A 25,281-nucleotide genomic window follows, 5' to 3' on the forward strand; every position below is an offset into this window, starting at 1 on the left:
CAGCACGTTTAGGTTATTTATTTTCTGTTTGTTATATCTATGACATTTTTATATGATTTCAGTAAATAGCAATTCTAACAACAACGGCAAAAGAGAACAAAAAGAAAAAAAGGACAATGATGATGAATGGTCTGCATATTAAAGATTAGCTTTATAAGTAACATGACAACAGAGAGGAATGCAAGTTGCAAGGAATGTAGGAATTAGAAAAATTGTATTGCTTGGTAAGATGGTAGTAAAAGAATATAGCATCTATATAACATGAAGATAAATGAGATTGTTTTCAAATTTAGTATAAACTATTATTTTGTGTTATTATGGTCAAAGACCTACCAAAAGCAACATAAGAGGAAAGATTTATTTTTCTTTATTGTTTTAGAGGTTTTAGCTATCACAGCAGACAGAACATGGCAGAGCTGAGCTGTTGAGATCATGAAAACAAGGAAACCAAGTGCAGCAGTAACAGTTAGAGTCCTGGCAAATACAGTCCAGAGATTGTACCTGACTGACCCATGTCCTCCAAATAGGATCTGTCCTTCACAATTCTTCACTGTCCCATAGATTCCTTGAAATCTTAATGCATAACGAATAAAAGCCTTCATTAGATTAGAGCCCTCATGGTTTCATCCTTTCTGGAAAGGACTTCATAGACATATTCGAGGTTTAGGTTAACTGTATCTCATTGATTATGATAGGAAAAACCCTTCTCCAAGAGTTGGTGAAGTGATTATATCAGAATACACAGTGCTAACAAGGATATTTACATGTATATCTATGTATATGTACATTGAAACTCATTTATGTAGCATTAATATAAACTATAAAATACATTGACTCATGTTATTTATAAATAAAAAATAATAACTATTTTTCATACTTTAAAGAAAAATTTTATTCAACATTTTCAGACACTTATTCTTTTTGCCTTGTTTTGAAGTTGCTAGAGGAGGATGGACTTCATTTTCCTAAATCTGCATAGATATGGATCCTGATATCAGATACAGGTAATGCTTCAAGTCATAAAGCAAACAAACTTATGGCTTTCTTTTCCCTATGTATTAAATTTTTTATTATAGAAATAATTCTAGAATAAGTCATATATATTAATCACCCTCTCACATTTTCTAGACAGAATACTGCAGTTGATTTTCCATAATTTTCAACTGTGAATGTGACAATAATCATTATCAATTAAAACACTTATTTTTAATGCTTTATATTTATTGAACAATACCTGGAGCTATACCTACAGATATTCTGTTATATGTAGTACACTTTAAAATGTTTTCTGCCGGGTGGTGGTGGCGCATGCCGCACACCTTTAATCCCAGCACTCGGGAGGCAGAGCCAGGCAGATCTCCATGAGTTCGAGGCCAGCCTGGTCTACAAAGTGAGTTCCAGGAAAGGCACAAAGCTACACAGAGAAACCCTGTCTCGAAAAGACCAAAAAAAAAAAATGTTTTCTGGTGTTGTTCTAAATAGACTTAAAAATTAGATAACTAATGTCTATATCACAAAGATCTCACAAAGGAGTCATTCCCCATGTGAACTAAGTTTATTTTTTGAATTGAATATCTACTGATTATTTTCCCCATAGTAATTTTCTATTTCTGAAGAACTTGAGTCACAAATACCAATGAAGCTGTAACTGGGCCTGATAACCACTGAGAATGGCCTATCTTTTCAGACTATTGCTGGTTTTTCTTTTCCAAGCTACAGAAGAGGAACCTAAATTGCATGATTTTTTTAAAATCCTCTGATGTTCTCTAGTAGCATTCAAACAGGTAACTGTCTTGCTGTGATCATCTCTCATTCTCATTTTATTTTTTCTTTTTCTTTTTTCATTTTTCTTTATTAAGAAATTTTCTACTCACTCCACATACCATCCACAGATCCCACCTCCTCCCTCCTCCTACCCTCCAGCCCCCTTTCCCAAGCCACCCCACATCCCCACATCCCCCAAATGGAGTTCTCCCATGGGGAGTCAGCAGAGCCCAGCACACTGAGCCTAGGCAGGTCCAAGCCCCTTCTCACTGCACCAAGGCTGTGCAAGGTGTCACACCACAGGCACCGGATTCCCGGAAGCCTGCCTGTAGACCAGGGACAGATCCCGATCCCCCTGCCTGGGTGCCCCCTGAACAGTTCGAGCCAAACAACCGTCTTCCGTATCCAGAGGGCCTAGTCTAGTCCCATGGGGGCTCCAACAGCCACTAGTCTACAGTTCATGGACTTCCACTAGTGTGGTCGGTCATCTCTGCATGTCTTCCCATCATGATCTTGATGTCCCCCACCTGCAGAATCCCTCCTCTCTCTCATCAATTGGATTTTCAGAGTTCAGCCTGGTGCCTGGCCGTGGATCTCTGCATTTGCCTCCATCAGTCAATGGACAAGGGCTCTATGACGACAGCTAGGTTATTTGCTAGACCAGTCACCAGAGTATACACATCCAGGTACCCTCTGGACCACTGCCAGCAGACCAAGGTGAGGTCATCCTTGTGGATTCCTGAGAACTTCCCCAGCCACCCTGCCTCTTCCTATTCCCATGATGTCCTCATCTATCATGGTATCTTCCTCCCTGCCCTCCCACTCTGTCCCTGTTGCAGGCTGACCCTCCCATTTCCCTATAGATCTCATTCTCATTTTAAAAGAAAATTAGTGAACTGTATCAGCCAGAGCCCCTGACACAAATAAATGTTCTGCCCTGGAGAGTTTGGGCATTTGTTACTCAGGGATTGGTTGGTTTTGTGCTCAGTTGGTCAGTTGCAGATTTGGCTCTGGTTCCAGGACCAAAGTGTGTTTCTTTGTCTCTGGTTTCAGAATCAGGGTGTGTTTCTTTGGTTCTAGTTTCAGAGGCAAATTGTGTTTCTTACTGGCTCTTGGTTCAGGGCCAAGGTGTTTTTTTCATGGTCTCTGGCTTCAGGGCCAAGGTGGGTTTCTTTCCTGGCTTTGGGTTCAGTGTCAGGGTGGGTTTCTTTGGCTGACCATTTCACAGTACAAAAGGATTTACCAATAAGACTTCTGTGAAATACATTTTTAAATAGTGAAATGTAATACACACACACACACACACACACACACACACACACATGCATGCACACTGTGTGTGTGTATAACTATGAATATCATTTTCTTTGAAACAGGCACATCTTAAAAATGTAAGTTATAGGAAAACATTTGGTGGTTAAAATCATGTAAGCAGAACTTGTACTTTTTATGTTGTTTCCATTAGGTACAAAATTTCTTCTACTGTGAATTTGATAGTGACAGATACCTGCATTCTGCCACAGTCAGACACATAGGACTTGGCTCATATTCCAGATTTGCCCAATTAAAATATTCATTCCTGAACATTCCATCTCAAGCAAACAATGCAAGCAGAATGCTTAATTAATTACCATACTGTGACAGCAAGAGAATGTGGGAGCCTGTTGGGGTTCTGTGGAGCCAAGCAGGAGCAACAGCACTAGCTGATCACAGGGGAGCCGTAGATATCCATTTCACTGCACTCTTCTGCACCATCTTAATCATCCAGGGAAGGAGTTCAGTCTCCTCTCTTTTCTGTGGGGATATACGTAGAGAGTTGTTGTCAAGTAACTGTAGTTTTATTAACATTTTGAAATATCATTCTAGCTACCAAATAGGCAGTAGACTTTTAGATACTAAAATGTTAAACAAACAAGCAAAAACAAACAAATAAAAAAACAAAACTCTCATTTGATTTTAACTCACACAGATTACTTGTATAGAAATGATCACAATCTTAAAGGACTTACTTGAATTTTTTGAGGAAAACATTATTATTCCTAGATTTGTTTCATATTTCCACTGTCATTTTTGGTGCCAATATTACAGAGTAAAAATTTAAGGTATGACAAATTGCTTATATAAAATAATATGTTTATTATTAAATATGATACAGTTACTTAATAACATATTAATTATACTATATTGAATTTATGCTGTTGTTGTGTTAAAATTTGAGTGTTAGAGTTAAGCAAAATAGGTGTTTTTTTATCCCCTAACAAATTTCACAAACTACAACCACAAATTCATCTCATTATTGCTTTTGCTAATGACACAAATTTGTGAAGTTACGTGAAAAAATAATATTTAGTGTAAAGTCAGAAACTGAGTTCTATCCAGTGTCTTTGGTTTGTCTGTCAGCCTTGCAGTTTCAAACTTTGGTAGTCACCTGGGATCCATGTAACCATTACCTATTTTAATCCAGCCTCATGATCTGTTCTTAATAAGTAGATTTCATGTGGAACGTTGAACTTATTGAACTGGCTTGTTGTTTATAGTGAATTATCTCCTGTTTCCCTTGATCTTTGGCAATAAGATTTTTTTTATTGCTTTTGACAATCTTTTGGAAGCTAAATACACTATTCCAATTCTTTAAGAATTTTCTTCAAAACTTAATATGCACAGAATCTCAGAGAGTTGAGAATTACTTATATATATATACAATATATACATATTGTTTTTTCAAGACAGGCTTTCTCTGTGTAGTTTTGGTACCTGTCCTGGATCTCACTCTGTAGACCAGGCTGACCTGAACTCACAGAGATCTTCTTGGCTCAGCCTTAGGATTAATGGTGTGTGCCGCCACCGCCCATCTTAGATTTTTCTTTTATAAATGCTACCTAACTGATTTTGGTACACATTTTTTTTATTTTAAAGTTATTTATAAAAATGTTTTAATTATTTAAAACACACACCAGCTCTTCTCAGCAATCTCTCCAGTTCCGTTTCATCATCCAACCAGTTGCCTGGGGAATAGAGTCTGGCTTTTTGCAGCTAACATGGTTTGTTTGGGTACCAAAAGGACTCCTCTTCAATAAGTAGCCAAACTTGATTTGATAGTGGATATAAAGTTCATATAATTTGAAGAAGATAAATTCCGATGCACCTGTGCTTTCCAAGAATATATTGCAGAGTTAGCTTAAAACATAACAATAATTCTTACTCACAACTGAAATAGGAGGAAAGAGCCACTGTTTTGTCTATAAGAGGATAATATGGTAGGATGAGAGAAGGACCTTATGTGCATGCATAGTCACACCCTCTTGTGAGCATTCATCAGAATACTTTATCGCCATTCTTCCTGGAATGTACCAATGACATCCTAGCTGTCAGAATATTAGCTTTCCTGGGTCCCTAGCCTGCAGAAGGCAGATCATGAGAAGTCTCACAAAACATAATCAAGTATGAAATACCTTATAATAAAAATCATTATTATTAAAAAAAATCTGATTCCTATACATATTAAGTTTGCTCGATAGTAAGTCATGACAATTTAAAAGTGTACATTTAAACATTAGAATTATTTATATTTTATGTTACGACTAATTTAGTTAATGGGCCTTTAATTTTTTATTATATTTGCAGTTTCTTTGCACATATACCAGAACCTGAACAGTTCTTGTTCTAGCAATTTTTTTCTTTAAATAACAGTGGGAATTGGGGTGTCTGGCCCTTTTGCTTGCTTTTGGGAACATTTTCCCCTACTAGGTAGCCTCATCTCCTTGATATGAGATGTCATGCCTAGTCTTATTGTAACTTGTGATGCTATATTTGGTTGATGTCATTGGGACACCTGCTCTCTTCTGGAGGAAAAGGGAAGAGGTTTGGATTTGGGGAGAGGGGAGGTGTGTGTAGGAGAATTGGGAAGAGAAGAAGAAGGAGAAATTGAGCTTGGGATTTAATGTATGAGAGAAGAATAAATAAAAATTAAAATAAATAAAAATAAAAGTATAACTTGAAATAAAAAAAACAGAATACTTTAAAGACTTCATTTTTTATGTTCTTTAATATTGTGAGAAACTTGATATAATACTTTTGATGTTTAATCTTCCCAAAAAGATTGACATTTTCTCATATTATTTTTAAATTTTGTGCTTCAGCATGTGACTTCTCATTGGTTTATTTTAGTGACTCTTGTAATATTGATTGTATGCTGCATCTACAGGGTTGATAGCTTACAGTTGTGGCCTCTCTAGGGAGCACTGCTTCCTTTCGTCCACATTTTGTTTCAGAGTCTCCAGCTGGAAGTGTGTGGTATTGTTTGCATAGTGCTTTCCATGGTGCTTTTCCACAGTTTCCACTTTCTCACCTCCTTGATGCATTATTTGTGAGAGACAAAACATAATGTATTTAAACCTTTCCAAATATGACACCTTTCTCAAAATACATTTCTTATTCTATCCTTAGTACAGTCAGTGCTTTAAAATCACTCATTCGGTAAGGATCATGTTAGATGAATTTTTAAAAATCATTTTGCTTGTTTTCAATGACTTCTTGATTATTATCCGGCTTAGGGTAACTATATTAACACAGTTTTAGAATAAAACCAACCCTCCCACCCCAGCTCAAAAAAGCTAAACTCAGCAATTTGGAAGCTACTTTGAAATTAGTGGGTTTGGATGCTATTAGAGAGGAATTCTCTCTCATAATTGACAGTTTGTAAAATCAAGAATTGAGACCACGAGTCCAATTGTTTGTCAAAAGAATGGCATCTCCCAAAGTGTGCTCTTCTGACAGATACCACATCGGGAACTGACCAGAGGGTCGTTGATGAATAGTTGAGATTTTTTTTTTTGGCAAAGTAAAAGTACACATTCTTGGCCCTTCCCATAAGAGTCAATCCATAATTTCCTTCCATTCACCTGGAGAGGGAAAAGTCCCGGGAAACACTGTTCTTGAGAATCCAGAAACTACATAAGGGTTGCTTAAAATGAAGGTTGGCTCAATGGTATATGCTTTGGCATAGTTAACCCTTTGGCCATTTTCCACTCTTTTCTCTTGAGTGTGTCATTTTACTTAGTGACGAACTGTATCTGTTTTGTTAAATGGCAGAAAATTATTGGTGCAGAAAGAAAATGAATTCCTAATTAAGTAGTTTTGGTCAAAGAGTGGCCTTTGTTACTCATTACCTAAATTCTGGTTCTTCAAGGTAGTTCAAAGAATCGCTTTCACTGTCATAGTTTGAGAAAGAGGCAAGGTGGTTCTCAGGTGGTTTTTTACTGCTCAAAAATTTAATCTCACCTTCACAGGAGACTGTCTTCATTTGAGAGGTACTCTAGTGGGTCGTCATTTTACTTGTGAATCATTTTCTTCCTCATCACAACCTTATTAATCATTCCCTTGCTACTGGAATCTCATGTGACTACAGGTATAGGTAATTTGGGGACAGGGAGTTTTCTGAAACATAATGGCATAAAAAGTGACAGAAAATATCTAAAAGAAGCAGACCCCAAATAAATCAAAAATTCAAGCTTTCATTCTGCTTTAGGACACATTATATCCCCAAATGCAAAGTCAGCACTACTTAGCAAAAGCAGTCGCTAAGTGCCTATAATTATGTGTCAGACAAAACTGAGAAGTCAGTATCTGTTCCTGTTCCCTTGATACACCCATACTTTCTGCTCTTTTTTTTTTTTTTTTCAGATGGGCTTGGAATTTTGTGTTTTGTGCTCTTCTTTCTCTTAATGAACATTGTTAATGTGGCAGTCTTTCTGCACAGAAGATATGTTCTTCTGCAGGTATGATATGTATATGGCAGGCACCAAACATCTCCAATCCTAAATTTTCTAGTTCTCTCTTTTTCAAAAGTTGTAATTCAAGTTGAGGCTATGAGCTTACAAGAGGAGAATATGCAATCTTTCTACAATACAAAAATGTAGAAGAATTTCTAAACAGTTTTATTAAATAAGAAACACAGAGCAAAATACAGGGGTAAAAACTGAAGAGATCAGAGAAATAGCGAATAGCCATGACTAGCCTTAGTTTACCACCATGCTGTAGCTTCCCAAGAGAGCTTCTTCCTGTCTAACCTGCACTTTTTTTTTTTTTTTTTTTTTTTTTTTTTTTTTTTTTTTTTTTTTTTTTTGGTTTTTCGAGACAGGGTTTCTCTGTGTAGCTTTGCGCCTTTCCTGGAACTCACTTGGTAGACCAGGCTGACCTCGAACTCACAGCGATCCACCTGGCTCTGCCTCCCGAGTGCTGGGATTAAAGGTGTGCGCCACCACCACCCGGCCTAACCTGCACTTTTATTGCTTTCCTGTTCTGCCTTCTCATTGGCTCTAAACCCAGCCGCATCACTTCCTCATCACTGCCTGTCTATACAGACCTCCAGGTCTCTATTGTTGGTACAGAGATTAAAGGCTTGTGTCACCATGCTTGGCTGTGTCCTGGACTACACAGAGACACTGTCTGCCATGTGATCGGATTAAGGGCATGGGCTATGACTGCTGGACTTCTGTTTATGGCTCGCTATGTGACCTCTGATCTCCAGACAAACTTCATTTATTAACATATAAATAAAATATCACATTTCAGCACAAATAAAAAAGCACCACACAAAAACACAAGGGTTGGGTTTTGTTTTCCAATCTGTGTTTAGATATGTAAACCCAGGTAGACTTCTTTTTTTTGGGGGGGGGGGGCATTTCTTATTTCAGCTCATAATTTTCTTATTACTTTAAAATATTTGTCTAAATAAATAATTTGTCTAAATAAATAATTTATTTTAATTAAACTGTACTAAGGAGTTGGTAGATTTTTAATTGTGGAAATAGCTCACGGGAACATTGAACTTACAAAGTCACCTGTGGCCAAGAAAAAGAAATGCATGAAACAAAAAGCAAATAGTGCTTTCTTTTGACGCAGTTTATTGTTGCTTTTAAACTAATGTCCTACCTGTGCCTGACAAGCTTTTATTTTTAATAATTTAACTTTTCCCCAGCTCTTAATATTTATTTTAAAGCGTTAACAAATACTGAAGTTCTTAAGTTCAGAATTGTATAGCAATACACATCTAAACTCATCTGCATTCCACGTACTTATATTTTCTCACAACGTACAGAATCACAATTACCTAGGGTGTGTGAAACTCAGTTATCTATCTACACCCAAACCCCTGCATCCGAGGCTCTGAAAACATCCCAGAAGACGAGGTGGAAAGATTTCTGTGAGGTAGTGTCTTCTGTATGTGACATAAGCTGCACCCCAAAGTCTCAAGAGGACCAGGAAAACTACAACAGCAGTTTCCACGCCAAAGCAGATGTGGAAAGTCTCACAAGGCCCTACCCCTAGTTGAAGAACTACAAAAAAGTAATGATTACTATGAGAGGGATAAGAAAAGATCATAAATTTGAGAGGAAATGAAGTTGGAGGTGTGAAGGGGTTGAAAATTATGTAAACACAGTATTCATGTCTGAAATTCCAAAAAAAAGTTATAATTAAGTAAAAAAGAACAATCTCCTATGAGAAAAAAAGAACTTAACTTTTCTTAATATACAATAAATAAATAAATAAATGTATATATGATGTATATACATATGTATTTTAAAATACAGTCAAGGAGGAACTTCGTTTGCATTCTTTTGACATGTATTTTGTCTTTATGAGAATTTCATAAATATGTAGTGTGTTTGTCAGTTCTACCCAACATTCTGCTTCTTCCAAATCTTCCCTTGTTCCCCCAAACTTTCACCTTCTCAACCTCTTCTTTTTTTAGTTATTTCTGTTGTAAACAAATGCACACACACACACACGTTTTTAAGAAAAATGTTGGCTATTTGGTTAATCATAATTTTCTAGTATAATGCAGAATTTTTACAGTCCAAATGTTATCTTCAGTTAACTGATATTTAGAATCAAATATTCTAGCATTTAAAACATCAAGAATCAAAATCCCAATTTGATCATGATTGTGGCCTTGCTTTTTCTTCAAAATGATAGTATAGTGGAAATAAACCAAACCAAGGAATATACAAAATAAATATTTAATAGGCCAAAGCCATGGGTAATATGTACTTCATGAAAAAGATTAATTTTATGAAATTAATATGAAATATTATTTAAGTTAATCTTGGTTTAAACTGCATTTAAGGAGAAAATGTACCAGAAATATTGAGTAAGAATAAAAGAAAATAATTTAGTTGCATTTTAGTCAATCCATTGAACACAGGTGTTACATACAGAGACGTTTCTTATGCCAACAAGTCAAGAACTGGGAATAAAAAAATTAAATGTAAATTCATAAAGATAACTATAATCTACTTCTATGGACCTCTATTAAGGGAAAACAACCACAACATCAACACTAAGATTAAAATTGACTTTGTAATGCTATTTTTTTGTTTCTATGAAATAAATTCAAAATTGAAGCCAAGAATAATTTGAACATTTACAGAACACATCAATAATACATCATTACTCAGATCTTCAATTCAATGATTTTAATTCTCCATTGAACAAGTAGGGTTTATCAGAGAACTTAGCATCTGAATGTAAAAGGGAAAATTGTAAAATGCCTTCTTTAAATTTGCATCTCTTTGCCTCCTGAATAGCCATCAACGTAATTGTTTCTTGAATGCTATGCAATTTTTTTTTCTCCAGTGTTGACCCTAATCAAAGCAATTAATTCCATAATGAAGTCTTTCTTCACAGACACCATCTTATTATTATCTTGGTCTAAATTAATAACATCATGATAATAATTAGGAGATTGAAATCATCTATTTCTTTCTTCCAACATGTGGACTCCTTATAAAAGAGCAATAGGGATGGAAATTAGAGTAAAACATGGCAGCTGTGCTGATTGCTGTGCCCTCCTAACCTTAGCATCTGCAGCGTAGGCCTTATTTAAATGTGAATGCCATACAGTTGTAATGTTCTTTCCTTCACCAGATTCTACTACTAAAGACACTAAATAAATAAATAATAAAATCCACGTATTCAATGTGTCCTACATGTAGCATATATTCTGTCTATAATTAACAGCACATGTGTACCTTTTTGTTTATATGACTATATTTATACCCCATAAGCACATAAATGCACCTCTCATGTATTTATGTAAATCAGTTCTGTGATCATTAGAGCTATCTTTTACACAATAGCTTTATATTTTAAATACATCCATAACTAATTAGTACTTCATACATCATTATATAATTACAAATTGGTATAATTTAGTATTATATTCAGCTAGTCAAATCTATAGGAGGATTGCAACATCATAAACGTATTAAACAATTCCAGATTTATGGGTGTGTAATACTGACAGAAAAATGCCCACAGGCTACACTTTTGTAATCTTATTGAAATCCTTAAAGAAAGTTTCCTTTTTGATTAGTTTTGGTAACATGATAGTTTCATGGTTAGTACATTGAGATCCAGGAAAGACAATTAGATTTTCTAAATAATTTAAGGCATTCAGTGATCTTCAAAGGTCTTTTCACAAAGACATTTGTCTTCATACGAATTTCTATTGAAATTTTCCCAGAAAAAGTTTTATTTTCTATCTTTATTTGAATATTAGCCAGTGAAATAATTTCTTTGAATCTATTTTTCTTGGATTATATGCTTGTAAACATAAATTGTATTTATTTTTATATATACATTATATATTCATTAAATTGCATATAATGAATATGTGTAATTATTTATTAGACACAGATGTCTTTATGCTGCATATCTTCAAACTATTCTGTGAGTGAAATATAGAAACATATCCTCATGAGAAAATATGTAGCGGTAATATGTTTTATATTACATATACATTCTATGCTTTTAAATTGATTTAAACCAATTTATGTACTTTTGTGCTGATAAGTAAATATTGTAGCTTACTTTTGTTCAGAACTATCATTTCTGGTGAGCTTTCAAATTTCTGAAAACCCTCTTATATAACACCCCTTTACACTGACATATATTCTCTTTAGTATTTCTTATTTTACATTCTTGAAATAAATATCATTTTTAAATGGACAAGTATTTATTGACATTACATTCTTCACAATCTTAAGACAATGAACAGGAGAGTCACTGATCTGAAGTGACTAAACTGGCCATAGAGTTCCAAGATCCCTAGTCCTCTGACTCAAGCCTACTGAGGCCAAGAAGAGCTCTATCTCTCTGGAAGAATCTGTCAAAACTAGAACTACAACAATAATCACAGTAGATTCTATCCTCAAGTTTCCTGAGGTGATGTGCATATTTTTGTCTTTATCTTTCATTAATTGTGGATGACTTATGATAAGCTGTTTCTATTTCATGGAAAATTTCTCCTGCAATCTCTCTTTTCGTTAAGAATAATTAGTAAAAAGTTTACTGTTGATTTCAAATTTTGTACAGTTTTAATTTTCCATTTGCTTTATCTCTTCAGATTTGTGATTCTTTGATGATAGTACATACTTTTCATTCATTGAAAAGTATTCCCTCTAGTATGTAAGAATAAACTATTTTGGTATGTTAACAATTTTTTTTCTGGTGATCTCAATATCTGCCACATAGCAGGACTGATGTTTGCTAATTGTCTTTTAATCTTAACAATTAGTCATATTTTCTAGGTTCTTTATTTGTTAAATAATTTTGAGCTGAATATTGTGAATGCCATAGTATGGATACCAATTTTTATAAAGCACTGAGATATTTAATACAAAGTTAACTTGGATAGACTCCAAATCCAAACCTGATCTTATGAACAGTATCTGATGTATGGTTTCATTTTCTTCACTTATAATTTGGCTGTCCATTCTGTGCTTCATGTGTCGGCTAGGTAGTTCTGCTTTGTGCTAGTAGGATTTAGATCTTTCTTCCTTTCCTCCAAAATTGATACTGTGCCTTTCTGTGGTGGTAATTGCACTGACCTCTGTCCTTATGGCTTTCACACAAGAAATATTGAATTTTCTTACTACCTAACTTAGAAATGCCCTACAGAGCACTTGATGCCAGTTTCCATTTGGGCAAAAGTCACAATGAAAGAGCCAGCGACATTGTCAGACATTCCTTACAAGGTCACATTCAAAATCTATTTGCTTTTACTAATAGCCTAGGCTGCTCCAGAAGATGTTATTTATTGGATTTTCTATTTAAAATAGCTTTCTGAAGTGTGTACAGTCAGTCCACTAGGAGCATACATCCTTCTAATTGATAAAGAATTATTAATGTATTTTAATAAATCAAGTTAAAACTATCTCTGTGTTAAGACCTTGGTTTTCTTGATTAAATTCAGTGAGTATGTAAATATATTTACTTAGATTGTGGTCTGATACTTTTTATATACAGAAAATTACACACACACACACACACACAATTCAGGTAGCTAAATGTGCATCTCGTTTTTCTTCCAAACCTTTCCCAGTGACTATAATTTCAGATATGCATGCTTTTTTTAAAGGAGACATTAAAATATTGCGATAGATAAATAATTTTTGTAGTAAAGTTGATTTGAAATAAATAACCCAGTGAAGAGGGAGGAGGTAGGAAGATTCCTTGGAATTACAAAGACCAGGATAAAAGTCTCTGCTAAGCATAAAAGAAACACAGACCAAGAATATCCCATGTTCAGGACTCAAACACAGAAATTCAGGCTACAAGCTTCTGGTTAAAAGCACAGGATATAAATTGCCCCATACTGACCCCTAGCTCTTGAGACAACCAAAGACTCATTTCCCCATTTCTGGTCTCCCACATGTACTGTCACCAATGGATAGGGGTGACCTGGAACTGTTTACTAACAGAACTTTTCCCAGTTTGGGAAGCTCCCTACTTAGTGATCCTTAACATCTTGCTGAATTGGAATACATCTAAGCAAATCAGATATGCTTCCTTTTTTAAGCACATAAAATCCCCTAGACACCACTATTCATAACTCATAGGAAATAGAGTCAGTATTTGCAGGAAAGCAGATGGAACTGGAAAAAATCGACTGAGATGAAACAGGTTCAGAAAGACAAACATCATAAGTTCTCTCTATTGGTAGGTTCTGGCTGTAAGTCTTCTATTCTGTATATTTAATGTGGAATACAAGTGGATGCAAGAAAATATAAAGGAGGTTTTTGGGGGAATGTTAAGGAAATGTATAATAGATAACAGGCAAAATGAAATTAATGAAGTGAAATCTTGCCTGCACAAAGCTTGCATGGGGAAGGTTATTGAAATATCAGGGGAAATTAAGGAGTAAAGAAGAGAGTTAACCAAAGCAAGAGGTTATGAAAAGCCATATGGAAGCCTACTATCTCATAATCTGACAATAAAACGTTGGTGGACAGTTGAATTAATGTAAAAAGCAGAGTGAAGCATGCTGAGTATGAAAGGGTTAAGCAGGGATTGGGAAATTAGATGCGGGAAAGGAGTGGAGGATGAGTGGCTTATTCAAAACAAAAAATGCATAAAATGCTTTATGAAAACTCATTAAGTTACCTGATTTCAACATATAACTTACAAGTGTTCAAGTAGAATTATCTTGAACAGGTGGATCACTTTTCCTCTGAAGTTATGGATTATCAAACAGAAAATGCAGGATGAGGCAGGAGATATCTTCCTATGAGTTATTGGTCAGAGAGTTGCTGAGGTCCTCAAAACAAGACAGGTGTTTGCCATATCCCTTGGTTTCCCACCATAACTATGTGATGACACCCTATGACTGAAAACGCTACGCACTTAGATGTCGAGATATAGAGACATCAATCTCAAAACCACTTGGAAAATTTATTTCTACATGCTATCTTTCATATTGTCAAAAGGTGATATGTAGCCTGCTGTGGAAGAAGAGGCATCAATGACCTTGCCAAATATTGATGCTGAATGCTACAATATTGATCAGCCAGGAAAGCTCTGTCAATTTATGTAATGGTGGTACAGTTGTTATACAATAACTAACTTTTTTAAATTAGATTTGATGCCTGTGACACAAAAGGTAAATTCAAGTATATTATTATCTATTGTAACTCAAGGTTGAAGGTTAAGGGAGTAGAAACAGTAGACGATGGGTAGGTAAGAACCTGGATTTTGTTGTTTGTTTTGCTAAATGGTCATCTTGCCAAGTCATTTTTCTTTCACTGTGATAAAATACTATTAAAAAACAGGTTGGGGGAAAAGAGAGTATCCACAGGTATGCAATGCACCATGCTGGGATAAATAAGGCATCAGAAAGGAAAGTGTGGTGTCGGGAGCAGGAGAGTTGTTGGTTCACATTTACCTTCATACCTGGGAAACAAAGAATGAACATGAAATGGAGCGGGCTGTGAAATTTCAAGGACTTCTCCCAGAGACCCACTTTTCCAGTGAGCTCTGTTTTCTTCATCCTTTCCAAACAAGACCACTATTTAGAGATCAAAGGTTCAAATGTGTGAGCTTATGGGGGGGGGCATTTCAAAATTCAATCCACAAAAAAATTGTGTGCTTCCCTCTATTATTTGTCTAAACTTCTTGGCAACCTTTAGCATATGTGATGTGTAAACACTGCTCTAAAATGGGTCTGATATTTATTAGTGATTTAAAGCAAGCTCTGAAGAGGATAGAATTGAATTGTATCAATTTGTGTATAAATGTGTATTATTTTCTTCATTATACATGGACATAAAAACAACATGCATTTCTGTTTCTTGGGAGATCTAGTATATCTCTTTCCTTCCTTTTTAGTACACTAAGAGACAACAGGAACCCCTGTTCATTGTATGTAAAACAAGTACAAGTAAATTATAATACATGGAGAGAAGATATATTGACTAAATTCATTGGGTACTTAGAAAGAATATGGGTTTTCTTTTTGCCTCATTTCTAAACCACGTGTTGAAGATACTTGAAAACTCTAACAGCGACAAAATTTGAAACCTTAACAAAGAATTATTATCTCTGAATGAGGACGGAATCAGCCTAAAAAAGCAACGTCTTGCGAATAATAATTACTCCTCTCCAGAAAAAGTCATAAAACTGAAAATAGCCCCATCCCCATTCACTGTACCCAAAGTGAGTCCAAATTGGCTTCCAGCTTCACTAGAATGTATTGAAGCCTCTGCTGCACTGGCAACATGAACAGAAAAGTAAATACATTATTATTAATGTTATGGGTTTCTCTCCTGTGGTCACTGAAGACTATATAGTGTGCCTTGGTTTCAACTTGCACCCAGAAATAGCAAGGCATGACCTTACACCAATTTCCCCACTCTCAATAAAGTCCTCAAAGAAATAAATAAAGAACATTCAGTATTATTCCCTACATTACAGTGTTTTCTACTTTTTCACAGCAACACATATTTTTTAAAGCCTATCTAGTATGTATTCCACCTCAAATACTAGTTTTTAGTTTTCAGTTTTCAATTGTAGCCTTTAATTTTTTTTCTTTCTAGTTATATTAACATATATTATTTAACATTAATATTTCCATTATGTTTAAACATAAAGTAGGTAGTCAAAATTAATGTTTAAATGTTTGAATGCATATTGTTTTGAGTTGTTAATTTTATGGGTGGAATTTTACCCCTCATCTTTACTGAGCAAAGTATGTTAGAGTACTAGACCTCAGAACATGACATCACCTGAAAACAATACTATTTTAGATGTACTTATGTGAGATGATATTTCAAGCAATCAATCCCACTTCTACTGTGCTGTCTTCTCCTTTAGAAGTTAAATTTAACCTTTACTTTTAATTTGTGTGTTTATGAATATTAAAATTGATTTCTTGTACAAAGTTGCAGTTGGGAGTCTACTCATTCTACAAAATGTTCACAGTAAACTTCAGGCTTATAATCCATCTCCTATAGCCTTCTGCCCCAATGTTTCTGAAGTTTCTGTGAATCACTTCCAAGATGTCTAGAAGTTACAAATAGTCTTGTTGCCACTATTCAGCCCTAAACGTGCTACTTACTATCAAACAGACTGGATAAGTAAAGAATCAGTTCCTGTAGTAGCCTCCTAATGGTACATCACAAAGTCCAGCGAAGCTTTTTGTTTTAACTAATTTATGATTCTGTTGTTCAGTAATGTCAGCTAAACTTTGCAGTTTTATCTGATGCCTCCTGAAGCTCCCATTGTGGATCCAATTGCCGACTCTATTGGTCACAGTGAATATTAACTCATTAATGAACATTGATCCTGGATTTTGTCTGGATCACATATCTCCATGTGGCTACCCAAAGCTGCTTTGCACTGATATATCTCTCCAAAATCAAAAGTAAAAGTAACCACCAAAGGTAAGCAAGCCATAATGCACAAAGTTTGTCTCAGGGGGCCTTGTTGCTATCTCATTGGTCTAAGACAGTTCCATGCTCAAGCCCACTGTTACTGAGTGAAATTATTAAACAACAGAACAGATGAAAAGGTGAATTTTTGGAGGCTATGACTCTAATGTCCTATAACATAAATTTTATTAGTAATGACAGGAGTTGAATGAGGAATTACATTGATTTGTTCCAATAAAAGAGGTAAAACTCAAGTACAATAAAGCGTGCCACCAGAGAATATTAAAATTAATTAGTTCTCCTCCCCCATGTCCACCTGTCATTTTGCAGATACTGAAAAGGAAATTGAAACAAAGGTAGAAAGAGCGTCCTTACTCCTGTACTTTAGGTAGTTTTGCAGGTAATAATAGGGCCGGGGGTATCACAGAGCTTTTGGACTCTACATACTGTTTTGTAAAACAAGGTCAATATTCCCTCCTACTGGAAATAATCAAACTAGCAGGAAGAAGATTAGAACTCTTGCACTTTCTATCCATAAATAATTATATTATCTGAAAAGGAAAAAATATGGGAAACACACAACAGGATGAATCTGTGGACCCATATACTCCATCATACTTACTGAGTTTGTTAAAATCCCACTCAGCAAGTGAACCCACAGAAACCAACGATGCCAATAAGTGAATATCATTATATTTTGGATTCAAACATTGGCATCAGCTTTAGCTCATAGGTACCACAAAATTTTTCATCAATGACATGATGGATGACATTTCAGAGATGAATAAAAAAGGATTTGCTGCAAATGTTTATGATGTTAGTGTGTGGGTCTTTCTCAAGTAGTATGGTGACTCTTCATTTCAGAGAAGTCTCTTGAGCCTTCAAATGTACTCGGCACATGTCTCAGTGACTTTGATACCATGAGTCAAGCTGGTTTATTTTCAACAAAACTAGACTTGTTTCACTCATGGTGAATCACCCATGGAGTTAAGCTGTTACTTAGCAATTTTCAGTGTTGAGTTCGGAGGCATTGTGGGGTTTTTTGTTTGTTTGTTTGTTTGTTTTTCATTTTGTGGTGTCACCATGATTCCCCGACTTCTTAAAAAACTTTTTATATGCACAAGTTGATATTCCAGAGTATAAGCATTATCTCCCCATTTTCTTTCTTTGTGTGCTTGCCTCCTCCATCTCTATCAACCACCATGCTACATTCTAGAATTTTGGTTTCTCTATAATTTTTGGTCATCATAGGCCTTCCCTTTTCTGAGCATAAATTCTCCCAGGGTTTGAAACTACATAGGCCTCCTTTACTTCTTTCTTTATTTTAATTCCTAATTTTAGTATATATATATTATATATATATACATACATATATATGTTTGTGTGTGTGTGCGTGTGTGTGTTTAAAGCGTCTTAATGTTATATCTGTTTATTTTTCTCAAAGGTCTTAATTATTGCAGTCTTCAATCAGGGATCACTTATGTCAAATATTTGAAGGAAGCTATTCACTTTCTAGGGTAAGCTAGTACCGCACAGCTTGTTCTGGCTAAACATAAGCTTTGTCACCTTCAAATGTATGAACCCCGAGTTAGGTAGCAAATTGAATCACTCAGGTAACTCCCAGACCTAATATAAAATTGGAAATCCCCTCCATTGTGCTTTCTCAGGTTTGCAGCAAGGACATGAGAACTTGGCCCTGCTTCGTGAAATTCATTCCTCACGGGAGAGAAGATGTCATAAAGATAACTAAAAGTACCACAAATCCTGCTATATTTATGAATGAGACTTTTTCTTTGTGTGTCACTTAATTGGTTATTACACATCCAACTTGAATTCCCAGAACTCAGAATACGTCATAGGCAATTTTTCGTGGCTTCTTAAATGTTTCTAAAGAGGAACCAGGTCTTGGAACTTCATGGTCTGTTACCTTACCTATCTCATGCTTCTCAGCCTACAGTTTCACACTGTTATTATAGTTGCTTATTCAAACTGAGTAGGGCTAATTGATTTTTATTTCCATATAAGTACTGGAGACACTGTAATCATAAAAAAATGTAAAATTAATTTTATGAACTGTGATAACTTCGCAAGATTCTGTTTATAATAAACCATGCCAATATTCTCAATAACGAAGGCTAAAACCCTCCAATGGCTTCACCCCACAGGATCCTCTTAATCTCTGGCTGGCAGAGGTCAATCATACATCCTGTAAAGAATCTTGTTTTCCTCTCCCAAATGAATTACTCAGTGTAATTAATTAAGAAATTCTCTTTACATTGCACTTAGAAAAATAATTTAAAGGTGATCAAAGAAATACGAAAATTCCTGTCACAATATCTGCTTCACTATGTTTTAGATTGTATTCTGTATCTTTGTTGTTGTTTGGTGGTCAGCATTTGCTCATGGCCAGATTTCAAATGTTGTCTACAAGAGCTAGCTTACAATATGTAAAATAAAAAAGGATGTCATATACTATTGTATCACTTTAACCAAAATTCTTGACAGATACCACATAGGTAAGAATGGTTTCTTGTGGCACATTTGTGGGTTGTTATAGTCTATCATAGCTGAGAAAGTATAGGGAAAAGGCTCTGTGCTGACAGTAGGAGTACGTGGCACTGGCTGATCACATGGTGGCTGACCAGGTGGCACTAAGCAGGCACAAGAAGGGGCTGGGCTAATAATTTTTTTAAGTGATCTATTCTTCTTAAACCTCCAGAGTCTTCAAAACAGTGCTTTTAGCTGGAACAAATATGTTGAAAACATGATCGAAATAGAGGAAAGTGATTTCAAATACAAACTATAACACAAACCTAAATATTTAAACTGAGTTACTATAAAGTTCTTCTCTCATACATTGTTATTTTTCTGTAATTCTCCTCATAATATTTTTCTAGTTTTACCTAGATCAATTTGCAAAAAAAAATATTCAATTATTTTGTAATTGGGCTTTAATGCATCTTGAAATTTTATATGAGAGAAATAAAATATTTTAATAATTCAGAATCTTTTTTGCCACTCTCTTTTATAGCTGTATTGTTGACCCTTTTAAAAGGTGATTTATTTCCTTTTTATTTTATGTATATTCATGATTGCCTGCATGTATATTTATGTACCATGTGCATGCGAATACTCACAGATCCCAGAAGAAGGGGTCAGAGACCCGGAAGCTGGAGTTACAGATGGTATGAGCCTCCATGTGAGTGCCAACAACTGATCACAGATCCTCTGTGTGAAGAACAAATGCTTTTAAATATTGAGCCATCTCTTTAACCCAGTTTTTGCCACATATAAATGAACCCAATGACATTCATGAAGAGATTCAATTATAAAGTAAACCTATGACTATTTTGACTAATCTCTCTCTCTCTCTCTCTCTCTCTCTCTCTCTCTCTCTCTCTCTCTCTCTCTCTCTTGGTTTTTTAAAACAGGGTTTCTCAGTATAGCTTTGGCTGTTCTGGAACTACCTCTGTAGACAAGCCTGCCCTCGAACTCACAGAGATTCACCCGCCTCTGCCTATTGAGTGCTGTGATTAAAGGCATGCACTCCCAATGCTCAATCATCACATTAAATTTCACCACATGGCTTCTGAATTTTTCAATGAGATTTAATATGTTCTACAATCGTGCCCCTGTGCGAAGCCAGAAATTAGAAGCAGTCTAGACATCTTTTAGGAGAAGAATTGATAAAGTTTGGTACATTTACACAATGGAATATTACTGAGCTGTTTAAAAAAATGACATCATGAAATTTCCAGGCAAATCAATAGAACTAGAAAAATAACATCCTTAGTAAGTCACTCAGACACATGAAGGTTAATATGGTATGTATTCACTTAAAAATGGGTATTAGCCTTAAGTAAATGGTAACCTTGCTACAATCCATAGATCCAGAGAGGTTAGGTAAAGTGGTTGGGTCTGTGGGGGTGCATGGATCTCTCTGGGAGGGGGAAATTGACAGAATGGGGTCTGGGGTGTTGTGGAAGATGAGAATTCGGGATTAGGAAGAGATGAGGCAGAGGGAGAGAGTGCAGGGAGAGATTGTTGGAAGGGGAATTTTGGGGATATTCTGGAAACCTAGTGTATGAAAACTTCCTGGAATGTATGAAGGTGACCCTAACGAGGACTCCTAGTAATGGGGGTACAGAGTCGAACTGGCCATCTCTTGATGCTAGGCAAGGCATCTAGTGTTGGAACCAGGTTGCATTCAGTTGAGTTGTTGGCCAAAGAGTACCATGAAAATTCCAAACCACCCAGGCTGTTGCTGAGACCTGACAGCAGGCCACTACTGCTGAGAACAACACCTATACAAGTCATTGAACACAGAGAAGTTGAGCTGGTGCCTACATGGAGCCTTTACCACAACATTCCAGTCTCCTTGGTGCAGAAACATACTCTGCAGGCTAGTGAAAGAGAAATGTGAACAACTCAGCCTCAAAACTTTTTTTTTAATTTTTATTTTGCAATACAATTCATTTCTACATATCAGCCATGGATTCCCTTGTTCTCCCCCCTCTGGCCCCCCTCACCTTCCCTCCAGCCCACATTCCCACCTCCTCCAGGGCAAAGCCTCCCCCACGGGACTGAGATCAACCTGGTAGACTCAGTCCAGGCAGGTCCAGTCCCCTACTCCCAGGCCGAGCCAAGTGACCCTGCATAGGCCCCAGGTTTCAAACAGCCAACTCATGGAATGAGCACAGGACCTGGTCCCACTGCCTGGATGCCTCCCAAACAGATCAAGCTAATCAACTGTCTCATCCATTCAGTGGGCCTGATCCAGTTGGTGACCCCTCAGCCATTGGTTCATAGTTCATGTGTTTCCATTCGTTTGGCTATTTGTCCCTGTGCTTTATCCAACCTTGGTCTCAACAATTCTCGCTCATATAAACCCTCTTCATTCTCGCTAATTGGACTCCCAGAGATCCACCCAGGGCCTAGCCATGGATCTCTGCATCCAGATCCCTCAGTCATTGGATGGGGTTTCTAGCACGACAATTAGGGTGTTTGGCCATCCCATCACCAGAGTAGGTCAGTTCGGCTGTCTCTCGGCCATTGCCAGCAGTCTGTTGTGGGGGTATCTTTGTGGATTTCTGTGGGCCTCTCTAGCACTTTGCTTCTTCCTATTCTCATGTGGTCTTCATTTACCATGGTCTCCTATTCCTTGCCCTCCCTCTCTGTTGTTGATCCAGCTGGGGTCTCCCACTCCCCCAAGCTCTCTTTCCCTCGACCCTCCCCTTACATATACACAATGGAATACTACTCAGCAGAGAAAAACAATGACATCATGAGGTTTGCAGACAAATGGATGGATCTAGAAAAAATCATCCTGAGTGAGGTAACCCAGACTCAGAAAGACAAACATGGTATGTACTCACTCATAGGAGGATACTAGATGTGGAACAAGGATGACTGGACTGCTACTCACATCACCAGGGAGGCTACCTGGAAAACAGGACCCCAAGAAAGACACAGGGATCACCCAGTGACGGAGACATGGAAGAGATCTACATGAACAGCCTCAAAACTTTTGACCTACAATCAGTCCATTGCCTGTGAGAACAATGGGGGACTAAGGCCTACTCTACAAGATGGAGCCCATATTTGATGCTGCTGGGATAACCATGAATCAGAGAGTGTGTATCCCAGAGACCTAGGGTAAAACAAGTACTACTAGTCTTAAAAAAAAAAAAAAAAAACTATCAATAAAATGTCTCCTAGTAATATTCTGCTATACTCATAGGTTAGTGCCTCATCCATTAATAATCAGAGAGGCTTCTTACAGCAGCAGCGGGGAACAGATGCAGAGAACAATAGCCAGATATTGTACAGATAGAGCATCTACATGAGAGGTCTCCATCAAATCCCTTCCCTCAGAGCTCAGGGAATCCAGAGGAAACAGCAAGAGTGAATGAGCCAGAGGGAATGGAGAACCCTAGGAGAAAAAGGCCCCCTGAAACAACTATGCATGGTGCATATAAGCTCACAGAGACTGAAACAGCAAGGGAGGGCCTACATGGGTCTTATACCAGTTTTCTGAGTATATGTTATAGCTATTAGCTTAGTATGTGGGACTCCTGGCTGCGAGAACGTGTGAGTTTCTGACTGTCATGTCTGCTCTTGGGACTCTGTTTCTCCTGTTGGCTTATGTTCAACATCGATATGACAGTTTGTTTCATTTTATATTTTATCTCTTAAAAATGCAATATACTGTCCTTTTATCATATAAAAGTTACATGTTTAAAAGTTTAGTTTGACTTCTTCAGATATTAATTTGCAAACAAAAATTTTAACAAGTCCTGCAAAATTGAATGATACTTTCAACTTTAAGTTTACATTGGATCTGGGGGATTTATAATAGTAATGGAATGCTTACTGGACAAGTTTGAAGTTGAGGGTCTGTAGCAAGAACACAATTGAAGAAAACAAATGAAAAAGGAATAAACAAAACTGTCTTAAATGCAACACCATGAAGTTCGCCCACTATGGATATGAATTTTAATCATGCTGCCAAATGTAATTCCAAATTCAGAGGCATATATCTCAAATCCTTTTTAGTGTTTCATACTACTGTTCCAATAATTTGCAGGATATCAAAAAACAAATACCCAAATTCTTCTGTTGTGGGACTATCAATTTCAGTTGATATTTCATTAGTAACAGGGAAAATTTTACAGACAAGATGAAGTGTAACTATGGCTACTATGAAGTCCTGACTCTACATACATTTACATTAGCATTGTAAAGAGTAAACATTCGCATTTCATAGTACATATATACATGCATATGCATATATGCAGATATATCCACAATTGACATGTGTGCATGTTCAGATTGTATCATCTATTTGTCAGACTACTTGTGTTTGGTCTCTAGCAACAGCATTGAAAATAAAACTCAGTTTAGAAAGAAATTCCTTATTTTTGCCATACAGAACTTTAGTTAAAATAAACAATTTGGAAGGACATTCATCCTAGCTATTTTATTTGTCAGATAAGAAAAACAAATACCTGGAAGGTACAATACCCTGTGTAAATAGTATCAGCCAAAAGGTGGCTAGGACCTTTTCTTACTATATAGCTTCTCTTTACTACACAGTCTAAGCAGCTACTCATCCTTCTGATTACTTTTATTGCTAAAAAATTAGTAAACCAATGACTGAACAAAACACTAACTCATCCATGCTTCCTCCCTATATTAAAAGATTCATTGAAAAGCTAACAACTGAAAGGAAGTCTTACAATAGAATTGAAGCAAAAATGAATATGGATTTCCTTCGTTGTCCAGAATATTTTTCACATACAGAATTATTTTAATATAAGTAGATGAAACCAAATAATGATAAAAAGTAATAAGGCACTTATTCATTTTATACCTATGAAGCAGTGCTAAATTCTGTTAAAATTCTCTGGATGGAGGTTTCTGTAGTCAAAGTCTCATTATCATAAATCCCAAGATCAAAAAGACTATGAAATATTGAGGTTGATTTAGTTTTCAAATGCAAAGCAGCAGCTGGATTAAAGCGCAAGGCTACTGGAAAACCTGTAGAGAAACAACCAACGTCTTTAGGCTGCACTCTCAGACAAAGAACAGACTGATTGGACATAGAGAAATGGGAAATGCAGCATGTCCTTATTCTAATAAGTTTCATTTCAGAAAACTGATGTGTAGCAAGCTGCAGCAGGAAAGGCAGTTGATTGATGCCAGAGGATAAAGATAGAACCAAATGCTTCCAGTACACCCTATTCACAATTAAATAACACCATTTAAGGAAGTTTTACATGAAAGGTTTTATGGCCCGTACTTCTATACATATATAGTAATTTAAGTTTATATATCTACATGAATGCATATATTTATAAAAGAAGTTTTGAAAGGCAGGCAACCGTAGGGGAGAGAGGAAGAGAGGAAAGAAGCATGGGAGAGGAGGGGGGAGGGAAGGCAGGGAAGAACTACATCTGATAGGACTATGGATATAGTTTAGTTGTAAAGCTCTTTCATAATATGTACAAAGCCATACTTTTATAACAACAATTATGGAAAATACAGATAAAAATCAGTGATTGATATTATTAATCTGATATTTTCACTATAAGCATTATTTAATTAATAATGGTGTTTCCATCAGAATGAAAACTTTGAAAGAGCATGAATTATAGGCCCACGAATATCTGTAAGTTATACATGGGGATGATAGATCAGAGATTTCTATTGGACCTAGGAAGAAGTGGAGACATATTTGAATTATATAAGTAATAATTAGTAATATTAGCACTGATTGAATACATGGAAACTAGAATAAAGCAAACAG

Source organism: Peromyscus californicus, unplaced genomic scaffold (assembly GCF_007827085.1).
Source record: "Peromyscus californicus insignis strain IS unplaced genomic scaffold, ASM782708v3 Scaffold_13__1_contigs__length_99412109, whole genome shotgun sequence".
Classification (NCBI taxonomy): Eukaryota; Metazoa; Chordata; class Mammalia; order Rodentia; family Cricetidae; genus Peromyscus; species Peromyscus californicus.